This window comes from Hippoglossus hippoglossus, chromosome 24, assembly GCF_009819705.1.
Source record: "Hippoglossus hippoglossus isolate fHipHip1 chromosome 24, fHipHip1.pri, whole genome shotgun sequence".
Taxonomy (NCBI): Eukaryota; Metazoa; Chordata; class Actinopteri; order Pleuronectiformes; family Pleuronectidae; genus Hippoglossus; species Hippoglossus hippoglossus.
The window spans coordinates 17113497-17137314 of record NC_047174.1 but is presented as its reverse complement, the minus strand read 5'-3'; the positions used below and the strand labels follow the sequence as shown (position 1 = coordinate 17137314).

Sequence of the window (23818 nt, the reverse complement as noted above, 5' to 3'; positions counted from 1 at the left end):
AAATGAAGAGGGCCATAAAATTAGTTATCAAGGTTCTTGATAATGTAGAAGTGCTACAAAGGATTATTTTCTTAATCCCTCAAACATCTTAAGTGTTGTGTTCTACAAAAAAGGGAAAATAGTGTGTTGCAGTGGAAAAGCCTCCATGCTGATTTCGTCCCAGACTGACCCTAATTATTTGGCATGCAATGATCTTGCAGACAATTCCAATCAACCCCAGGTCGGTGGTAGGCCCAGGCCAAACAAGCGAGCACCAATTAATCCAATGGCTCGAGTCCCAGTCGGTTCTCATTTCCAAAGGAGTCAGTCAAATTCTGGAGTCAAGTCGAGGAATCTGCCTCCCAATGCCAAACTCCCTTCAAGACACTAAACCTTAGCAATCACACTATACACGGCTAACTCAAGTCGCTGGTTTCACAAGGAGAGGGTTAAGCTAAAAGAAACTACTCCCCAAATTCCTATCTTTCCACAATTCTGTAAAATGTTCCCTTTGAGCCTGTGAAGACACAAACAATCTGTTGATTCAGTGGTAGAATCCTTTTCCTTAAGCCGCTATTTGCTTTAGCTGTGATGACACAAGAGGAGGAATTTGAGCAATGCCTGTGTAACATAGACTCATTTCCTCTGAGTGAGAGCCATCTCCAGACAGAAAAGACATCACTGAAGTCTGGTTTATTCCTGGGCCTCTGGCTCCAGGTTAGCAAGTGTCCAGACATGTTACACACTGATGTCTCTGTCATGGGGCACTCTGTTGTATGCATTCTCTCACATATACAGCTAGGCTAACGATGCATTCATTCTGTTATTCATAACCAGTAGCAAACATGTAGTTCCATGACGCACTCAAAGACAGAAACACTCTGTATCAGTCATAAAAGATTTTTTTTCCCAGTGACCTCATTAGATTCAACAAGGATAAAAGGCGTTCACTCATCACTTGTTTTTTTTAACTGAATGATAAGTGGAACCCAACCATTATCTATAAAGACGATAAATGTACCTGACTGGCTCTGGAGGAAGACACTAACTATCTTTGAGCACACTCAAATCCCTCTTATTATTTTTAGTTGCACCTCAAAGAAACAGCTAATTACCTATAGGAATCCAAAAGGCTTACCATCTTCCGACTGTACAAATGAAAAGCTCATCAAATTGTAAGGGATCAAAGTAGCCTCATAAGTGCACCACTTTCAAGTAGACAATGAAAATGTGAAAAGCAAAGAGCACGATCTCTCTGACAAAAATCAACTCAAACTCAAGCAGCCTTGAGAAAACTTTGCTTGTTCAATAGGGGATCAATGCCAAGGATTGCAGTGCTTTGCCATTAACATTCATTCTCCCTTTGGTTTTCCATCATATTTTCCACTGGCAGGTCAATGACATGTCACGAATTTACATGCTAGTAGAATGCCACGTGTAGTTTAAAAAGGCACTGAAGGATGCCCTTTTTCTCAAGTGCTCCAAAGTCAAGGAAAAGATAAATGGAACGGACTGTGCACGCAGATTAGCAATCTTTGCGCTTCATGGAGGCCGGCCAAGAAGTATGTACCCTGCTCCTCTCTCCACTTGTTTCTTTTTTCCGCTCTGCGATTTCATGCCAGATATGTAAAGTACACAGGAGCTTACACAGGGCAAGTCAGAATTTAAAAGCAAAAAATAAATAAATTAAACCTGTATCAGATGACATGGGGATATCAACATGAGAAATCTCCAGTGATGAAAGCAGTGGGGAGAGTGAGTCAGAAGAGGCAACAGCAAGACGAAAATAGGCTATGTTAATGTGGACTAAACAAATTAAATAATCACTGGATGAAGGAGTTGGGGTTAAAAGGGATGAATGAACTTAAAAAGTAAAGTCAGCCCTCAGAGTTAATCCAATTACAGACTATAAGCTGCCTGACTGAACCTACCTTTAAAATATAGTAATAATATAATAACGATAATAATATCATATTTTAACCAAAAGAACGCAGTTGACAAAATACCTACATCTGCAGGCAAGTGTACATCCACCCACACATCCACCTATCACCTCTTTCTTCTGTGTGTGAATAACTCACTCAACACTTCAACATTTTTACGATTTTAAGAGAGCTGGTAGAAACAGCTTTTCAGAGATCACAAAAGAAATAGTTCTTTAAAAACTGGTGGTAGCCCAACAAGACACTGGCTTGAGGCCTTAGCCAGAAGGAAATGAATCATCTGATATTATCAATAAATGAATTATTAACATGCCACTATTTCCTAAGTAAACAATAAATTACCTTAACTTAAATACATTTTCAAACGGCAGTACCTTCACAAAAGTCACACAGAATTTGCATAGTTCAGAAGATAGTGTTCTGACACCTGGAGAGAACCAGTTAAGAAGATTTCTTTTGTTTATATTTCAGTTTTTTTGTGTGTGAAATGACAAATGGGCATCAGAGCAGGCCAGAGCACACAAGCCGGCAGCCTTGCAGCTGTTCCTGTGTGCCTTACTATCGTCACTGTTTGTGTTCCCAGGAGAGGTGGACAAAGCGCTTCCAGGTCGCCCGCTAACCTGCCTTCTCATTACCAAAGGTCAGCCTGCTGGAACACAATGCTGACCTCTCATGCCAAAGGTTACTTGGAGAAGAAGAGGTTGGGAAAGAGGAGGGGGGGATTAGGAGGAAAGAGAGGCGTGGGGAAGATGATCTAGAGTTAAATCCAAGAACAATTCTCCTACCTCACCCCTCACATTAATTTAACCTCATCATCCATCTTGGAACTGGTTGTTCCTGGATTCTCACTTTTGTGTGACTTTCTGGAGGTCAATCCTAGCAAACAATCAGATCTTAATTCTGCAAATGAGGCCTCTTTAGGGCTCTAATGTGAGGGTTCTCTTCTATCACTTCCTCCTGGTTCTAGGTTAAGTGTTTGGCATTTGGCGCAGGCTGAGGTGAATGCCTATAGATGGCATTGCTTGCTCTTAGATCACAGCAAGCTCATTAGCTCTGGCCCGCTGTTGCATTCACTCAAACCAGACCAAAGACGTGATCGGGTGGAAATTCAAAGAGGGCCAGAGGAAGGAGGGGGAGGGGGGATAAAGATATGTTTCCTTGGATAAGGCAGAGCCTTAAAATTACTTCCTGTGTTTAGTGTGGAAAACAAAACAGAGGGGCACCATGGACAATGGTGCGAACCCAAGTGCTATTCAAAAGGACACAACATAATCCATCGTTATGGTTACATACAGTAGACATGAGGATGACAGGGTCGGTGAATGTTGGGGGTTACAACATCTGGATCTCATAGTGCATGCCTCTGGAGTTTCTGACAGTCGTCCTCTCACATGAGCAAACCCCCCCCCCGGTACATCGAAGCTGCTCCCTCCCCCTCTTGTTTGCGTCTTCCTTTTCCTCCATCCTCCAACCTTTACTCCTCACCTTCAGGGCCATATGAAAACTCCCAATTATTAGAAACACAAGAACTGCTAACGACTGAGCATGAAGTCGGAATATGCTATACGCGGGAGCCCTCTCCAAGGGCCATGTTGAGATGTGATTGAATGCGTCAGCAGGTTGTAAAAGCCCCCATCCCCTTTAGATCAATGTAATTATGAAAGCTTTACACTGAGGACTTTCCGGACTGGGTAGCGACAGGAGGAGTAGGACGGGTGCTGCCAGCATTATGCTCCACAAACAGAGACCCCTTTTAACCCAACAAGTGGAGAACAAGCAAGGTCTTCCAGCTGCCTTCCATCAGCAGCTATAGCAGACAAGGGAAAAGTAAGACGGGACGAAAGAAAAGAGGTTTGTAACACCTGCAGCAGGGTGCCAGCAAATATTCCTAGGTCCTCAGGCCTCTTGGTGATACACTATAAATCCCTGTGATTAGCTACAGTAGCAGGCCTAAGTGCCACTTAAATCAAACCCCAAAGGGGAAGTTGTTGTGACCTCCGAGCTTCGGAAATGTAATTTAGGCCCAAGTGATTTTTACAAAAACAAAGCTAGCTCTGTTTCTCTTATTAGAGACGATGGAAGAAGGAAGGGTGTGATGGACGTGAGCGTGACAGCAGGTTTGCAATAATAAGCCATTATTTGAGGGATTACAGAGAATTAGGAGAAATAACTCCTGGTTATTAAAGCTATTTAGTAAACCTCAACTAATTAGCCACTATACTTTATTATTCTGGGAAGACACACGCACCAAAACAAGACACAGATGTTTATACAGGAGCTAAGCCAATGTTTTCATATAGATGATGTGCAAACTGCATTTGTAGCGTCTGTTACTGCTCTGAAATCAAAATCTGCACCGATCCATTTATCATGTTTTCAAAGCATCTCCCACTGGACTGCATCTCCAAAAAAAGTGGCAGCAAAGATGGGAAAGGGGGTTTTACGTTTTAAAATCAGACTCAAGGCACGTCACTGAAAAATCCACCCATCCATGACATGCTGGGGTAATCACAACATTAACCTGAACCACAGTGAGTCACCAAATGAGAAGGTGATTGAACCCAGGCACAAAAACTCCACAAATCACAATTAAGTTCACCAAATGAAGCAGCAGACCTGACAGAAGGACGCCGTCAACAGAGGTCTATAAACCTGCTGCGCTTACGGTAACAGAAGGGATGGCACAGCTCAGGTCAAAGCTGCCAAAGTATTGTTGACAGCTGACAGAGACCAGACCTAAGTGCGCACTGGGACTTGCAAGAGTGCAACCAGTATTTCAACATATAATCTGGCAGTATGACTACACTACTACTTTTAGACCCCTGCAGACAAATCGATAACAAAAACTTGTTATCGATTTGTCTCTGATAATATATAAACCAGGTGACAAGATATATATATAGCAGCACATTTCTCTAGACTTTTCATTTTGTATTTTCCACCTCAATCCACAATATAATAATACTATCTTATTATAATGGTAGTTATAATGAAAATAGGTGTACAGACCTTTCCTTTTTGGCATATGTAACTTCAATATAAAGTTTTTGGCACAGCTATTAAAGTCGGTCAGACCACTTTGGTCCACTTGGTCTGCGGCTGCTATGATACTCTTACAGTGTGTTCCTTTTATATATTGTATCGCATGCTGAATATAACAATGTTTTAATGGTATGAATTATATATTTAAATGTACATTTTACAGTACACAGATTGGTAAAAAACTATAAATACTAAAAAATACTAAATATGCAGCGGGGCTGGCTTAAAAATTGCTTGACTATTGACTTTGTTGATATAGAGCACTGTCCTACGAGACATGATAATAAAATAGAAATAAAGAAGCCACAAATCACAGAATATTGACTTCTATTAGCTGAAAGTTAAGTTCTCAAATTTATCCTCAAAGTAATTTCACTTTAATCTACTTGGCATACATCTTGTGTTAATATCTTGTACATAAACAAGTAGGATTGGGACAATACACTAATTTCCTGATTCCATACTATCACGATACTTGGGTACCAATCCAATATGTATTGCGATTTCTAAGTTTTAAATATCTTAGAAGGTACAAAAAAGCTAATAACCAAATTTGGAAAGATGAATCCAGAAACATTGTGACAGATATGCTGAGGAACACTGGCATATCACAAACCTACAACAAGTTTGGCAAAACTATAGGTAACCACTTAGCAATTGATATTCATGAAAAATAAACGTTTTGAAGTTGGACTTTTGTCTTTCTCTGCCCCCTACATTCAGCAATTCTCACTGAAGCTCTACTATTTGAGTATGCTTTTATGTTTTGTCACTCATTGTTTAACAGAGAGGACACAGCTAATAATGCACACATCCAAAGCGATAAATGCAATGCATGATCTGTAATTTGGTTTATAAAGCTTTATCTAACAGTTTAGCTTTTTCCTTTCTTTATTATGTATAATTGATTAGATTCTATGTGAGGGAAAAAAAATGGGCAGGCCAAAGGGACCAGTCTGACATCATCGAACCTCAACCCTTCAGCTCAAACACACATCACTGGTAGAACAGAATGCTTTTACGTCCAAAAACTGCAATAAGAGGACAAGGACAGCAACACGACAGCACACACACACGACAGCACACACACACACGACAACACACACGACAGCGCACACACACACACACACACACACACACACACACCTTGACAGCTGAGGACATCGTGTAAGAGGGCTCAAGTCTGTGCTGGCAGCCAGAGATGATGTCGAGTAGAGTCCCACAGAGTGACGTGAGACTTGGACATCCTCGCCAAGAGTTATGTGCATTCATCTGCACATGTATGGGCTCTGATGCTTTTGGGGAGAGAGTTATCTGGCTTCAAGCCCCATGTCCTTATAGGCCTTGCTGTCTAAAGAAGACAGGAAACAACTGACTGGTCCAAGGTCCAAACCCACTATAAAGAGGAATTGTTCTAATCAACTTGAAATTGCTGATGTGCAATACATGTCCTAATAGTACGAACCATTGAACACCAGTCTTATATAAGTGATTCTTGTTATACTGTTATTTTAAAAGTATGTGTGTTAAGTTACTCTCTAAAACCAAATGACACCAAAACAGTGAAACAAGAACATGCCAACTTCATAAAAAAAAATTATATTTGTGATCCAAACATTATATTTGTCAAGTAGGTCTTTCTGTAAAAACTTTCCAGCACAAAAGGAAAAAAAAAAATGTTCCAGTAAAAACAGCTTGTTTTGTATCAAGTATTGATGAGCAGAGAAATCCCCATTAAAGACCACTAAAACCTACAGAAGATACAGTAACTGACACAGGTATAACAGTCGAACAGCAACACATAATAAATATTGAGATTTCTACAGCGTCGATAACATACTTTTGCCAAGACTTCAATCCAAACACTAACCACATATCTTAAGCAAAGCTTCCTGGCATTTAAACAGGTCCAGTTTCAAAATTTACTTTAATAATAACCTCAGTTCTATTCAAAGCAGAACTTTGAAGTCTCCAAGATAATGTGGCATTTCTAAGGTTATTACCTCTGCCAAGGAGCTCATGTTTTCACTCCTGTGTATGTTTGTTTGTCAGCAGGTTTACGCAAAAACTACTGAAAAAATTTCAGGAAACTTGATAGAAGGATTGGACATGGGCCCAGAAAGAACCCATCACATTTTGGCATGGATCCAGGATTTATTTGATCACTTTCTTGTTTTGAGATAGTGCAGGATTCTTTTTACATTTCCATCAATTTCTCAGGGAATGCAAGAACCTTGATGAAAAAAATCTGGCATATTTAAGGGACTCATGAGTATGTGGAATTTGGTACAGATGCAAATAAAAATCCGCATTTATTGAATTTCCTTGACATATTTGTTGAAGAATTTAAGGGTACAGTTGAGCCTTGGCATGTCATTCAGTTGTTTTTGTCTTATTTTTTGTCTGAAGGTGAATGGAGTTGGGTTTAGACGATTGGTTAAAAAATTGGAAAATGTTATCAATGATTAAGATCATCATCAGTTACAGATCTACTACAAAAATAAAGGATGGAGGGAAATGAAGTGAAGACAATTAAGAAGGTGCTGCTCAGTTGTGTACTTGGAGGTCAATCCTGTGTTAAAAAACAGCTCTGTATATCTTGCCTCTACACAATCATGCAGCACGGACCACAGAGACCATATAGAGGGGATTGAGGAGTTGCCAAGAACCCGAGTGAGCGCCATTAGTAAATATACCCTGAAGCCAGCCCTGCGCGGCTCTGCCAGAACCCTCAGCTCACCAATGCCGCGAGCCTGAGACTGGCCAGGGTCACAGTCAGCCACTCAGAGCTCTGCTCTGCTCATAGAGCTGCTGTGTCCACCAGGAATCCAAAACAAAAAAAAAGCATTAGAGGAACGCTACTAAAAACAGAGTGCTTTGAAGTGCTGTGTCCCTTATGGTTTCCTATTCAATCTACACCACCCCACCGCTACAAAGGACTCCGCCATGGAAATGCAAGCCAAATGTAGCTGTAGTTAATGACATGTATGGGTGTGTGTATGAGTGTGTACATCCGTATGTGTGTACCATATGGGATTGTCTGCATGCAGGTGTGTCCATATAACTTTCTCAAAGAGGCATGCAGGAGAGTGAGCATGCTCTTTATCAACTACAATCCACATAACACAAGGGAAAGTTGTTGGCTGAGAAAGTCAAATATCTGGTTCCTCAGTAGGAGGCTAAAAATGCAAAAGTATAAAAACAAAAACAGAAAGGAAACTTGATGTGAACAACTTTTATCATAATTAAATCATGATTTACGCAATTACATTTTTGCAAAAGTAATGCCTGCCGCTCTCTAAAGGGGGAGGAAAGGGGAAAGGAGAGCACTCAGCGCAGAGCAAGATAACATGGAGATAAGAAGGTTGACGAGAATGACAGAGAGAAGAAGAGAAAGATATACAGGATAGAGATAAGAAGGGGAAAATCAGACAGAGAGGGATGGAGGGACAAAGAAAAGGAGGGAGTCATGTTGAAATGCTTGCATGTTTGGCAGCAGCTCTACATTCTGCCTTTATGTCCAGTTTGCGATTGGGCTCAAGTTTCACCGAGAACTTCAACAAGTGAAACAAAAGAGATGGACGAGGCCCCCCTAGCTCTCCATCACGCCATCTGTACATAACCATCCACCTCTGTACGGTGACCCAAACAACAAGCCCCCCAGGGTCAGCGGCTTGGGCCTGGGCCAAGATTTATCCGTCCCTGCCTACCACCACCTCTCCCTGGGAGCACCTTCCCACCCTCACAAACCCTCCCTGGTTTGTGTCAGTCTAATGAACAGACTCCTAACTGCAGTCCAGCGAGGGAGCAGATGGATCTCTGCGACGATTTACAGCACAGCACGCGGAGTGAGAAGATGAAGGAGGGAAGAGGGCAGTTAAGTTGCAAAAGGGAGTTAAAAAAAGCACTCTCAAAATGTTCTGACCGGGGAACCCAAAATATGCCTCACATTTGCACATTTTTCCAATTTATCTCTTATTGAATTAAGGCCTCAGACTGCTGGACGCCTTTAAGGAGAATATACCAGAAAAGGAAGAGAAAGACAAAGTGAGAGAGAGCTACTAGAAGCACTAAATCTGTGCTATTCCTCCTGAAACAGCTTCATTGTGAGAATGATGGGTAATATATGATGATGATGATGATAGTGGTGGTGGTGGGAGCACGGCCTACTCTGATGATGCAGTCGCACTGAGACTCCCATTTAATCTTCATACTTCATGATACATTAACTGCCAACTTCAGCCAACAGGGAAAGTTTAACTCATGTTAAACATCGGCTACATTTATATTTCCATGAGGTTTTAATCAACAAATAATAATTTATATTTATAATCCAGTGCTGAACAGGGGGGCCTCCCCAAGAGATGGGATCATAAAAATGACCAGGGGCGAATTTAGTGATTTGGGGGCCCTATAGGTAAAACATAGACATGAGCCTTGTAGGGCAGTCGCTTTTTATTTGAAATTCAAATTTTCATTCAAATGTGGGGGGAAAAGTTCGTATTTGACCAGTAATTTAAAGTCTAGAAACGCATCAGTCTGTCTGAAGTAGGTTGTCTCCTGATCCAGCAGAGGGGGAGCACTATCAACTTGACCTATTGCATTCCCTCTTGACCCATCAGTAAAGTATTGGATTCTAGACCGTAGACTGCTAGAGGTTTCAGAGGCACCACATTTATATTATAAATAATAGAATAGATGATCACTTAGGATATAAGTAATTTGGATTTAAGTCATTTTAGGGTTTCTATACACAAGTAAAAAGAAAAAGAAAAGTACAATAAGAAGCACAATGGGCCATCTCTTTATAAATTGCCATAAAGTCCAATAACTTTCCTGTGGAAGTAGTGCCATGGACCACTCAAGCAAACCCAGTTTGTGGCAAACCACTTGTTGAATGTACCAATGTTCTGGCTGTGGTGAAAGAAGCCAGAGGAGGAAAAATAGATTATGAAAAATCATTATGGTCCAGTTTTCCATCCAAGCTGCCTCTCAGCTCTGTCACAGGGGCACACTCTCAGGTGTTATAGGTTTCTACAGCATCCAAGTTGCCGATTTTAACTTAGGGTCTCAGAGCAAAGGCTTCAGTCATATAATGCAGGCATTGTGTGAGTTGACTGAGTAATGACAAGAGCTTCATAGAATAGAGAATAGAGACTTTTAAAAGAGTAAAAATGTCAAGTTCAAAGTTCCATCATTGTGCCAATTGGCCTTAAAAGCAAGAAGGGCACAGAGGAGAGGCTGATCTTTTAAATTCCTTATTTTCCAGCATTGATTTCCTTCAGTATTTGGGACTATACTATAGGGAAGTAACACATTCACTCTTTGTTGTCCTTCACCTGCATCAATTCAATATTTTGGTTCACTGCAATGATTTTTTTAGTGGGTAGGCCGACACAGTCAGGGTCACTTCTGTAATGATTAAATGGTTTGGGGCGATTTGGTGTGAATTATTAACAGAATTTGAACATGTCCTCTCCATCAGCATTGAGGTCGATGGTGCACTGTGTGAAGGGCAGCTGTGTTCTGTGCCATTTATACTACAATAAGTTCCAGTTGTTAATGGGATTACGTGTGAGAAATATATCAGTTAAGACAAGCGTGAAAAGAAAAGGTAATTATACTGACTGCAAATAAATGTGGTGTGAAAGATAATAATTTAACACCACTCTTTCAGGTAGGGTAACAATAGAAAGAATGGAGAATTGTGGATTCAGACACATCCATTTAGATTTCAGACACTGGTGAATCATTCATCATCCATGAGCTTCTTGCCAACTTCAGTGCCAATCCTTAATGAACACTTAGCAGCAGTTGGTAGCAGATTTCTTAGTACCAAAGGAAAAGTCTGGCTCCTGCCCTTATCATCAAAAGCTCTCGAGTCTCATCACTCCAAGTTGACATCTTCGTGTAGGGCTCTTCTTTTTCATCCTGGATATTTGTATTTTAGCTTATTTTTTCCCCCCAGTTTTGCATTGTTAGAAATATCAACACACCCACTCGCTTACTGTTCAATCTCCTGCTCCAGACTTCCAGAGTTTTTACTAGGCGGCTGGTAGGAGAAACATGGACATTTGCGTTCTCACATACAGCCCCTCTGGATAATTTCAGGCAATTAGAGTTCAGTGCATGTCTGAAAGCAGTTTAACATGTATATTTTCTTTTCTGGGATTATTTATGTGAAGAATTCATGTGGGACAAGTTTCTGGACCACCACAATGTAGTTCAAGCTATAGGAAAGGACGTCACAATTTGATTGGTCATGAAAACTGCCACTCCACCACCACACCCACTCATAATGCACTCATGTAATCCCACCCAACAGCCAACAGTTCCACATTTGTGTTGCATGTCTCTGGCCACAGAATTATTACATATAAGTGAACAGTGTTTGTGCACCTTCACTGTTACTTTTCAATCTCAGCTAAGAAAAGGAAAACTGAACCATTAACAAGAAACAACCGATAAATTCAGCAACAGAATCCATGTTTCTTTCACCTCAAAATTACAGGCAAAAAAACCCAATTATGTCTACTAGTTATAGACTAAAAAAAACATGTTGAAGCAGTTGAACACACCCTGAAAAGCAATCTCCTCCAATACTCTACCAGGCAAAATCAGAGATGCTCAGACAAGGTCTGGCCTGCATGGTAAAACCAAGAATAAAAGAAAATGAGCTAGTGACATTGATCCAATTTTATATGCCAAAGTCAACTAAACTCTAGGTGCAGTGAGTAAAACCTGTCATCACTTGACTTTTGTCAGCGCTCAGAGAAGCAGGAGTGAATTCTCTGACATCTTTTTCCCCTACCTTTTCTTAATTCTTTTCATGCATCTTGCAGTGTTTCAACCGTGCCAACTGGACAAGAACAAGGCTCTCCAGGTTATTGATTTGCATGGTGTCTCTGGTTTGTCCAACAGGAAATTACTTTTCTTCATAAAGGGAAAAAAGGTAGTTAAATGTTTTTAACTTGGTCATTCTTTGGAGGAAACCTGTGCTACGTTAAGTGACCGAGACAAAAGTCTGGTGGAAACCAGAGGTTATGTGTTGAAGAGTCCCTGAGACTCAGTGGCGAGTTACATCTTCCATATGTCCGGTGTTACTCAACATTGGCTAGCAGCGGTTCCTGTGGGAGGGAGCCCTTTCAACCATTCCACGCTAATGGGCTGAAAGAGAGCAAGACTTCAGGGCATCTTTGCTGTATCGTCTGTGTGGTGTGAGATACAGGAAGGTGGTGGGAGTAGAGACTGGCAGAGGTGGGAATGATTCAACAGTGCTGAGAAGAGGAGACAATCAACATCTCTGTTCCTTCCTCCCCGTATTATGCAAAACATACTTAATGCACTAAAACTGATTCTTTCTTGATATTGTTTTTCATGGAATTCCTCCACATAAGTCTTTAATTTTCTCCATTTGCTTATCCAAGGTGAAGGTGACACTGTCCATCTACACCGCCCAGGGAGAACTATCCACCCCTTTTAATCAGAGCTCTGACTGTCAATACCACACATGACTGACAGTGACATTATCAAGCTGAGATGGTTGAGAAGAGACAGAGGTGACCTGTGTGCTTTACCTCTGTCTGTCAATGACATCATCATGACATGACTCGCACATCTGCAATTTAACCTTCAAAATGTGCAATGCAGAAATAGTGCAAAGTAAAGCCGTCTTTTCTTATCCTTTAATATCACGTAAATGGTGAAATGTGCTCTCGTGCCAACACAAAGTTACGAAACGCAAGTCAACGAGGGGGAAAATGGCAATATCTTCAAAACTTATGCAACAGACTTAGACCAACAGCTGCAATAACAACATGATATACAATAGTAAAACAGAATCAAGAGTGGTCATAAAACATAATTATTTCGGTACAGTTCGGTTTATGTAACCACGTAAAGTCCTCAGCAGACGTGTTTTTCCATCCTGTTACTTTTTCAGCAGTATCAAATACAGCTGCGGTGATACAGTAAGGCTCTGGGCCTGGCTGATGAAGAAGGCAGAGACAGGGGTTGTTTCTCTGAGAGCTTCTTCCTTCATTCTTACTCTTCCACGTAAAGGCTGTAAAAGACGCGTTTCATCCCAGTTATCTGTATTGATGTAATTGTTTTATGTACTGTGAATTAAGCAAACTACCTCAATAACTATTTACAATAGAAAAAAGTAAAGATGATTCTAAATATGAACAGTGTCAAATTAGCCATTTTGTGTATCATCTGTGTGATTATTAACAGAAAATGTGTTGTTCATGAAGTCACACTGAATATTATCTGATGAAGCTCTGGGGGCCAAAATGTTGTTAATAAAGTCACTAAGGAAGTGTGAAATAAAAATGTGCAATACTCCTTGATATCTTAAAATTTTAAAGAAAACAAATGCATTCGCTTTTGGCAGTTTGTTTCAGGTACAGTATATTTAACCCTGCACATCCAGGATAGTGCAGCATGGTGGTGCAGTGGTTAGCACTGTTGCCTCCCAGTTGGAATCCTGGTTTGGCCGAAGTCTTCCCATGTCAGGGTGGGTCGTATCTGGGTACTCCAGCTTCCTCCCACAGTCTATACAGGTTGAGGTTAGGTCAATTTGACACTCTACATTTACCGTAGATGTGAACGTGAGTGTGAATGGTCTTTATACGCCGGTATATGATACACGCTTTGCTCCCAGTAGAACTACATGCACCCATTATGGACTGCACTTTAACTCTGGTTTAACTCGCTTAACTTTGCTATATTCATTCTGTCTGTGCAATACATTGGTTCATGTACAATCTATTCAATGTACATATTCTCACACTTTATTCTTTTTTATCCCATTCATATTTTTCTATAAGTTTTATATTTCCTTACACTTAAGTATGGCATATTATTATTACTTACTGATGCCTATTTTTGACTCTTGCTGCTGTAATATTGCAAATTTCCCTTTTGTGGGATTAATAAAGGATTATTTTATTTTATGCTGGAAACCTGTCCAGTGTGTACCCCACCTCTCGCCTGATGTCAGCTGGGAATGGCTCCAGCTCCCCCGCGACCCTCAAAAGGACAATCTATAATGATAATGGATGGATGGAAATGCTGGATAAGAATATGTGTAAAGAAATGTCTGTCCCTCTCATGGACTGGATATGAAGTTGGATGACGCACCTTGAATTCCTCCCTGAGACTGTATTGCAATAGGTCAAGCGCCTGAATTGGCGCGACCTTGACCAATCGCGAGTCGGTCTCAGCTTTCAATCACTATGTTTCACCCTGTTTATATAGCATCAAATAACAATTTACCAGCCACTAGGGGCTGATCAAGTTGATTTGGCTTCATTTTTGGGGAACTGTCATGTTGTCCATCTTATCATAAAGTCTAAGGTCCCTCCGAACAACTTCACAATCTATCAGTACTATATGTAATAAAGAGAAAAGAGAAGCAAATGCAATTAGTCATGATTATAACTATAGTAATGATTACTATAAGAGCCTGGGTACTCAGTGCACCTCCAGCCACATCATCCCACTCTATGTATCACCTGACTCATATACACTGCAGTTCTCTTTCACTACACCTTGATTTAAAATAACACCCTAAGAGTAACAACACAGGGTGCAATGATCACTCAACTTCACACCTCGTGATCGCAACATCAGCTCTCAGTGTTGCCTCAACAAGTTTCCCTGTGTATTAAAACCGTAAGCTCGGTTTTGCATACAGGCCTCAGTGAAGGAGCAGAAAGGTTGATCCCAGGGTAACCGAGCCCCTGGCTGGGAGGCATCTGAGCCAAATGTGATTCGACAAGGCCTAGAACTCCGGGGTCATGCCGCAGTGAGGAACATGTGTCCCTGCGAGTGAAGGCCTTGTTGCTCCCTCAGCCAGTCAACATTTTCCAGTTTGTGCAACAAATCCTAATGAGGCTATCCTCTGTGGGGGGAGCCAGGCTCCTGTCTGTGGAGATTTGTCTGCAAAGCTAAACAACCAAGGAAAGATGCAGTGAAGCGACGTGCTCGCTCACACTCTCACTCTCCGCTTCGTACACACACAAACCAAGACTAATGAGGTGAGGGAAGCCAAACTGTTCTGCAGGCCGGTGCAAGGCAGGGGATTAAAAATGTCTTCACGCAACGAATCAAGGCTAAAAAAAAAAATCAAGCAGAATGATGGCCCCATGACAAAATACAGTTCATATTTGGTTAAGCTGCTTGCAGTATGGGGAGACTCAGTATGGTGAGAGTATGATAGTAAGTCCTCAGTTCATGAGTTGGGTTTTATAGCTGTGACATTAAACGAGTTTAACACTGAAATTATCAGATAGGCCTGTGGAATAATATTCAAGTATACTGGACATAAATGTCAAAACCAAATATGGAAACGTTTTCATCTGTGGTTGGTATTCCTACAAACTCAATACAGGCCAACATAACGTACCGAGAGGAGACAGCAGGAGAGAAAAGGGTCGATGTTCAAAGACATTCCCATGTTTCTGATCCGTCTTTGGGGTCAGTCCACCTGAACCACATTAATTCCTGTTCTCTCTCTGTGCCTCTTCCTTTTCCTTAGGAAATCTGTAGAGGTAATGCTTTGTAGCAAGGCTCAGTTTAAAAGTCACATTGCCATATGTTACTATGATACACTCTGACAACTCTATTGGCCGCAGTCCACTTCTTTTTCCGGGGGGGTGGAGGTGAAATAAAATAGTGGCACTAATGCGCAGCACCTGTTCCTTGCCGGCATCCGTCACTATATCAAATATACAAACAATGACAGCTGTGGTGATATGGCGAGGCTGTGGGCCTGGCCGATGCAACAGAACGAGCCAGGGGTCGTTTCTTCAAGCACTTGTATTCACACAGGGTGGAGAGACCCTCTCTGGGTCAGATAGCTGAAAGCAGAGTGCAGCGGCCAGAGCCTGTAAAATTTCACATGTGGTTTCTGAGGAGCAGCAGGCGCTATCGATTTCTTTAATCTAAAGCCGGGACCCCGGCAGGAAAAAGGGCCTATGGGGGCCGCCTGCTTTCAATTACGAGGTCCGTAAAGACATTGAGATAGGGGCTGATGTGATGGATGGTCGGTGAGATGCCATGATGGGGTCCATGCCTCTGTCTGCTTAGGCTCCAGCCTGCCTGGTGGGACCATCTACATGCCAGAGACACGCCCAACCTTAAATCCAGGGGTGTAATCAAAAAGTTGAAGGATTAGGCTTGAGTATCGAGGATTTGCCCATATGCATCTTCACAGCTGAGTGGCATTTAAAATGTCTTGTCAGTGAGATAATCAGAACTGATAATCAGAACTAACAAAAATGGGTGGGGAAGTGATACCCAAAAACACGATTGTTTTAAGGGATAAACGAGGACGAGAAAAGATAGAGAACAAGAGAGACCTGTGACTCTACTTCTGATCAAGGGATTCATTCTTCTATGAGAAGAGATAAAAATGAAGGCCGTGGCGACTGGAGCCTGAACTTCTCCTAAATAATTTCCAGTAAATTACACAGTATGCATGTGTGAGTGCATGAGTCAGAAGTCATCTGCTGGTTCAGACACTTAGTTTGGAATAAAAACATCTATTTTCAGCTCACAGGGAACATGAAACTCACTTATACACCACATTATTTTAGTTAGTCATCCCTTTATTTGTCTTTGCTATCTACTGGGTTTTAAGACAGACATGAAATGCGAAGGACGTGTCGATATAAATAAGATCAGTTCCTTTTCATTTCCTTTTATATTAACTGTTTTTGGCATCTCCACCAAAACTCCACTAAGGCTGTTTATCCTTCACTTACTGACTTGAGAATTTAACTCAAAACAGGACAAGCTGCACTAAATTTAAACTGCAATAACAAAATTTTTTAGTTATGATATCTTATTCCTCATGAAATTGAATGTCAGTGTATTGGTTATTACGTTGGATTTCTTATGTCATAAATTAAATAATTTATATTTTATGTGCACTGAACGTCTATGTTAAATGTGCATGTAAAGTTACAGTCAAATACAGGGCAAAATCAGCTGCTGTGTCACAAGCTGTGTGTGTAACTTTAATAAAAGTTGAGTTTACAACCTTCTATGAATCATAATGAATTCCTTATTAAATCCTACATGGATGATGAGATTAAAAGAAAACTACAACCATGAGCAAGCTAGTTACATTTCTGTGAGTATATAAATAAAATAAAATAAAATCCTTGTTATTCATGGCGGCATAGTGACCATTAACCACTTCCTTGTGTCATTCAATGCTTTCCGTCAGAACTTCTAGTCTCTCTATTTACTCTTTAGCTCACTGTCTGAAATTAAAAACTGGATGTTTTAAAAACTATTTAACAAAGTTCAAATGCAGCACATACTATTGGACCAATCACACATGAAAATCTATTTTAAGACTGTATCTTGATGATTGTGTAATCTCACAGAGCGAAACAGTTAACAAGTTGTGGTGTCTCATCTTGGAATTGATCCATCCTTGTTACTTGAATCCCACATCAAGTCAAAATGTCAGCTCTTCACCACCTCTACATCATAGCCAGAATCTGCCTGTTTATCTCATTAATTTGCTCACATCTCAGCCGGACTTGATGAGCACATTTTCCTCCTCTCCGGCCAAACAGTCCTCCATCAATAGATCATAACCAAAACCAGAAAACTTGATCACAACACAACAATCTGATTGTGCTCCTTAAAATTACAGAAAGAAGCATTCTCAAGTCATGTAGCTAGCTGTGAAAGGGGGCAGAGACCCAGCAAAAGGGCAGCGGGTTTGAATCGAACCCGGGCAGCTGAGGATGAGGCACAATAAATAAAAGTGTATTGAAATGTGCACAGGCTTTTTTTTTTGTAAATTTAAACTTAATTCCAGGGGTGGCGTATAGCTCACCTAGTAGAGGTGAATTAAGTTTAAATGAACAAAAAAAGCCCATGTGCACATTTTAATAAGCTTTATTACTTTAAATATGTATACATCAAACTGTTTGGCTACACCTATTTTCTATACAGCAAATCTTCTCACAGGGTTGGACAATCCTGCCAGGCCAGGTCTACAACTTTGAAATTTGAGTCCTGGGTTGGATTTCATTCGTACTGAGATCTAAATATTTATCTCAGAATGATCTAAATCCATGTCTTTGACAGGCCTGATAGTGAAAGGCTTTGTCTGCTCAGAGCTGGGAGAACATCTCTCCCTCTGTCTTTCAGTGGATGTGACCTGCTGGCCTGTCAGCACCAAACAGACACAAATCCAAACTGTGTAGCAGTTTGAAGTCTCTACGAAGACAGACAGAGATTAGGCATGACGGTCCCATGGTCCACAAGATCCACCAGCGTCTCCATGCCTCAGCTCAACATCAAAGAGTGCGGTGCAACAGTTTGAATTATAGACAGCAAGTGTGCAGTCATGCCTCCAGTGGCAACAAGTCCCGGCCCGATTAACCTCGGTGCCACCCCGAGGAGGGAGAGCAGAGGATACAGCTCATAGCAGGGCAAGATAAATTACAGTACCAACAACTGCACATCAGACCCCGGACAAATGGTCACTGAGATCCTGCAGCAATTTGATGGCTCAATTCCTCACCTCCAGTTTGAGGCAATTTGCAGCCAAAGTTACACAAGGTTTGACCTCTGCCTGTTTGAATTGGACTATTTGCTTGGCCTGTGATAATGCATGTTGCAGTTTTCTTTCTGAAGCCCTTTTCCGACATGTGAAGTCCTGTGAAGGAACTCAAGATAATTGGGTCCGGCCCCTCACTCGCTCACGATGAACTCAGCAGGGGACACCCTGTGTTCTCACATCAGATCCTGTGGACTTTCGGCTGACTTTATACTATGTGGCCATGCATAGAAGGTCCGCAGAAACTGTGGAGGCTCTCCGGATTTCAGTTCATGTCTGAGAGCAGCTTAAATCTGTCAAAGTGACCAACAGTAATTGAGCTGCAGCAAGTTAAGTTGTTGTTGCTGTTGTCCTGAAGGGGCCCATTGTTGTGATCTCATCATCACTTACAGGTATGAGTCCCAACTTATTTCCAAACAAGAAATTTATTTTCAGATTGTTCGTGCAGTCCCTCACTTTTACTATTACTGCCACTGCTCAGGGGAACATTTCCCTCGACTAAACACCAGCAGTTACAACCAGGAAAGATTACACCATATTATCAGCAGATGGACAAAAGACGATTCATACCAAGGGTTACAGCGCAGATGACACATGGGATTCATTCTGAGGCAGCGGGAAAGAATACTGATGTCGTCAGTAAAAGGCAGGAGTGGTAAATGGAGTAAAAGGAAACAAAGAAAGAATGATAACACAATAGAGGCTGATGCAGACAACAGCAATTTTGTGAACTCTCATTTTCTTCCATGAGTATGTATTCTGCTGAAGGTAGCAGATTTTACAGACACATCTAGGCCACATGAGCAAGAGGAAGCATCATAAAAGCTTCCAACATCAAAACGTATAATAATAAAAGAATGAACTGGAGTTTGGTTTTAGCATACTTTTTGATGAATGCTGACACAAAGATAGAACAAAGACTGATATAGAAACAAAATGACCGGCTTACGAAAAGGCCAGCTCTATGGGAAAAGTTGTCCAGATGGAGATGGGCCAAAAATGAGATGGCAGGCAGCTGTTGAAGCCAGCTGTCCCGGCCAGTTGTTCATAAGAGCTGGGAGGCCAGAATGGAGGGATTCAGAGACATTTGGGATGGAAGGGGGCATGGATATAACAATGAGGGATGACAGGGCGGGAGGAAAAGTGGAATAACCCGGTTTGATTTAAAAAGGGAAAGGTGTGTGTTCAGTGGGGCACAGTAGATTTTAGAGTGCGACACATTCATCTGTAGACATCACAGGGCCCAGACTTGGCTGTGTTCTACATTGCAGCTTTTTTAAATTGCAGAATGTGGACAAATGGCTGCTGTGTGAATAATCTCCACTTCCTTGCTGTTGCATTCAAAAACCAACAAATCAAAGCAGACCAATTTTACATAAACAACCTATCCATTTCCTTGAGCAGCAGTAGAATAATTATTGCACTATAATAGTATGTTGTACAAGCCATTGCTATCTAAGTAATAACACTTTCATGGCTAACAGACCAAATGAGTCTATTGATTAGATTAGATTTATTATCAAGGCTTTATTCTCCTCTCAATCTGTTTAAGTATGTCTAAATATACACAGTGCTGGCTAATTGCTGCATGAAAGCCTTCATCGCTCCGGTGGCCCATTAGTGATCAGGAGTCTAATACTGCTGATGGTGCATGGCAGCATATTAATTGGAGGCATTACCATGCTTGACTCCTCTCTTTACTGTAATCACAGGATCAAACAAGGATTTACAGCCACTTCGGACTTTAATGCAGTATTAAATGTAACATTAAACCTTGCATAATGACATGCAGGTAGTTCATATGGGCATCCAACTAATCAAAGATTATTGACAAACAAATTAGCCACCATGATGACTTTAAGTTAGCACTGAGCTGGACAGAATTGTTAACAGTGCAATGGAGAACTTTTTTTCTTAACATCCAACATGAAATCTCAAGAGGGGCGTCTCACAGGAAAAGCCTCAGGACATTTTGGACCACTGGGGCGGATGTCATAATATCAAGCCTAATGGTGCCCCCTGGTGGCCTTTCCTTGAGTAGACAAGCAACTTCCAAGAGAATAGAGAAGTATCATAAAGCGAGCAAAGCCTAGCTGCAGGCTATACAAATACACCCAATGGTTTGCCACTGCTGATCTCTAAAAAACATCAGTAAAACCCAGATAACACACTTTCAAATTTCACATATGGACAGGCCAACCATGGTGTTCCCAACATATGGCTAAAGGTGGTTTGTGTGTGATTTGTTAATGTATGCTGCTCCAATGCATTTTGGAACATTATATGGGAAGCATCCTTCATGGTCGTGGGTGTATGGATTTGAGGTGTGGGAAATGTTTTGCTCCAGATGCTTACTGTAAATTCTTGAGGTGAGTTCTCTGTGTTTCCAAGCGTTTCCAGCAGCAACGTGACGAACACACCCGACAGCCTCCGAGAAACTCTGATAAGAGGAGAGATATTAAGAAATCACATTGTGCAAGCCTAGATTATACAACATATGTGTGGACTTGACCTTTCAGAATAAAATTTGATGATGGAAATTGTTCATTTCATTTGATGGGAATAGACATTTATAATGTTAAAAACTATGAATCAACAAATTAAAAGAAAAGAGAAAGACATCAACGCACAGTTTAAAAAAAAAAAAAAGGTTCTGTACCCATTGACCTGGTGCTCTTTGCCTTTTCATTTTCCACCTCTGTTTCTAAACAGTTTTATTGGCTCAAAAGCTGCTGGTCACGTTCATATGATGTTGAGAGGCTATAAGTAGCGGATTAGTTTGCTAATGCTCGTGAGAGAAACACTTACACGACAAAGCAACGACACCATGTGCAAAGTCCAAACGCGCCGGGAATTTAAGATCTCCTTACTTTTGCCATAAACAAGTCATTGCTCCTAAAACCACTTTGACTGAAACTACTGTAATGTTGTTGTGTGCTTGAATGGAGTGAAGGATTTGTGTCATGGTGCCGTACACCACAGCATTAAAAAGTGAAAGTCAGTGGTTAGGTCTGGCTTGGTAATGGTCACAGAATTTCTAACCAATCATATCATATCAGGTTCAGAGAGGTCAGACCACTAACACCGACTTCAATATTTGCAATGTCGCCCGTCAGGAGGCCTCTGAACATCTGACAGAGGCTTTAAAATCAAAAGAATTGACAGAATAGAGTTTTGAGGTGAACGGGACATTTCAGGGATGTGATTTTTTAAAAATTATTATTATAGAATGAAAATTAAAGACTATATTTGTCAAGGGATGTGCTACTTATACACATTCTAACACCTATACTATTGTGTATGACTTACATTATGCCTGACCCAGGTGGTTGACCTGAGCAGTCTGAAGGCCTCTACAGGAGTGCTTTAGGTTGGATGCTTTTGTTTTGGTAGTTGTCATCCTGTTCCTGATGTTGTTACAAGGTGAACCTTTGGCATAAATTGACATGACTTGGACTGCTATCTGCTCGCTCCCATACGGTTTAATACTGAAATGTTTCTGCTGCTAGTTTTTAGGTTTGACCGTCCACATGTAAAATAGACCAAGAATCTTCTCCATCGACAGATCCATGTTGTAATAAACTCATATACAGTATTCAAGTAAGAGCAACGGAGGCTTATTCACCACTTTGATCACTATTTATAAATTCAGCCATCTTTCATCTGTGCAGACTTTTCTTCATCATTGCTGATTATAACTGATTTTTAAAAGGTGAAAAACATGAGGCTGGGAATAGAATAATATGCAGATTAAACAGCAGGGGTTTAAAGAAATGGATATATATATATATGGAAATGGAGGTGTTGTACAGATAATTGCCTCTGTAATAAAGAGTTGTCTGACACTTCCCTCCCCTGCTAACACGACTCCCACGGGCAGGTGTTCAAATACACGAGTTGAGCAACTTCTCTTTAAAACCCAGGACAAAGAAGACAAAACTACAGGATCAACACATGGAGGGAGGCCGTTTTCATTCATGAACTCCGGAGATGATCCAGAGTTCAGAGCACCGGGTCTGTCCATTAGGTGATGTTTGAGACAACTTTGAGCAAACTAACAAAGCAAAGACGCGCTCGGTTTATTCGCACGAGTTAACGCAGCCACGGCTAAAAGAGCCACTACAAACCAGCGTGTGTGTTAAACGCAGCTGTTTCTTCTGACTTTTTACTGGGAGTTTGGTGCTGGAGCGTGTTTTGCAGCGAAAGATGGCGTTATCACCCCAGCTTCGGCCTTACGTCAAATCACAGCTGACCCTCTCACTTCCCCCGCTAGCGTACACCTTCATAATACTGAGGCTATGCGTGTGTCTGTGAGAAGACGAAGCCTCCTCCCTCCTGACATGTTTAGCAGCCAAACAAACCCGCACTCCGCGGTTTGCTCTGGCCGAGCTGCAGCTAAGTTGGCGTTAGCCGGCGGACGCTGCTAAGCTAACCTCCCCTCCCGGCCAAAACAGCTGGCTAAACAATAGCGGCCGCTCGCTGCTTTCTGTGCGGATACTCACATGCGCCCAGAGCCGCTATGAAGGCGATAAGACACACGGTGAGAACTTCCAGAAGAACACACACGTATCCCTGCTCCTCCGCTGTGGGTTTCCTTCTTGCCGGATGCTGATGTATCCACTACACAAGCATCAAACCATGTTGAGTGGGCAGCTGCGCACTGACGACTTGTTCTCCCTCCACAGCCATCAGGAGCTTTCTGGAAAAACGTAGGGAACTTGGAAGGGCCCTAGGAGGGGACAGTGTGCCCTAACCTCTCACCCCCTCCTGTACTCTGTGCAGTGGGGAAGTATGTTTATGTTATTCTAGTGGTTTTCATTATGATGACTCAAATAACCCAGACTCTTGTTTTATTAAGTGGCCTGACTACACCTTTAAATGACAACAAGGCTAAATTACCTTTTTGGTTAGGTGTATACAAAGTTCTTGAGAGAATACAGTAATACAACAAACAACAAAATATTTGTTCGTATTACTATTAAAAATAAACAACATCCATTCGACTCCCATCTTCTTTTAGTCTGTGTAGTGATAAAGTAATTTATATATTTTTTATTATTAAAATGTACTCTGGGTACATTTGAAAAAGAAAGTTATTGTTTGCAAGTTGTTTTTGTCAGGTATATGTAATAATAATAATATTAATAATAATAAGAGTATACATTTAATAATACATGGGAACAAAAACAACACAGAACAAAACTAAAATAAGAAATATTAAATTAAATAAACTATTCAAATCAAACAACATCCATATAAGGAA

At 41.2% G+C, this 23818-nt stretch overlaps 1 protein-coding gene across 1 annotated transcript in view; it reads right to left on the bottom strand.

Moving 5' to 3' along the window:
- The window catches only part of disp1 (dispatched homolog 1 (Drosophila)), a 90083-nt gene extending 66835 nt beyond the window's left edge, over positions 1-23248 (bottom strand). The window contains exons 1-2 of the mRNA XM_034580032.1: positions 23058-23248; positions 20911-20995 (exon numbers count right to left, since the gene is read on the bottom strand). The gene's annotated coding sequence lies outside the window, so the exon portion shown is untranslated. The remainder of the gene's footprint in view (positions 1-20910; positions 20996-23057) is intronic.
- Positions 23249-23818: the final 570 nt, after the last annotated feature.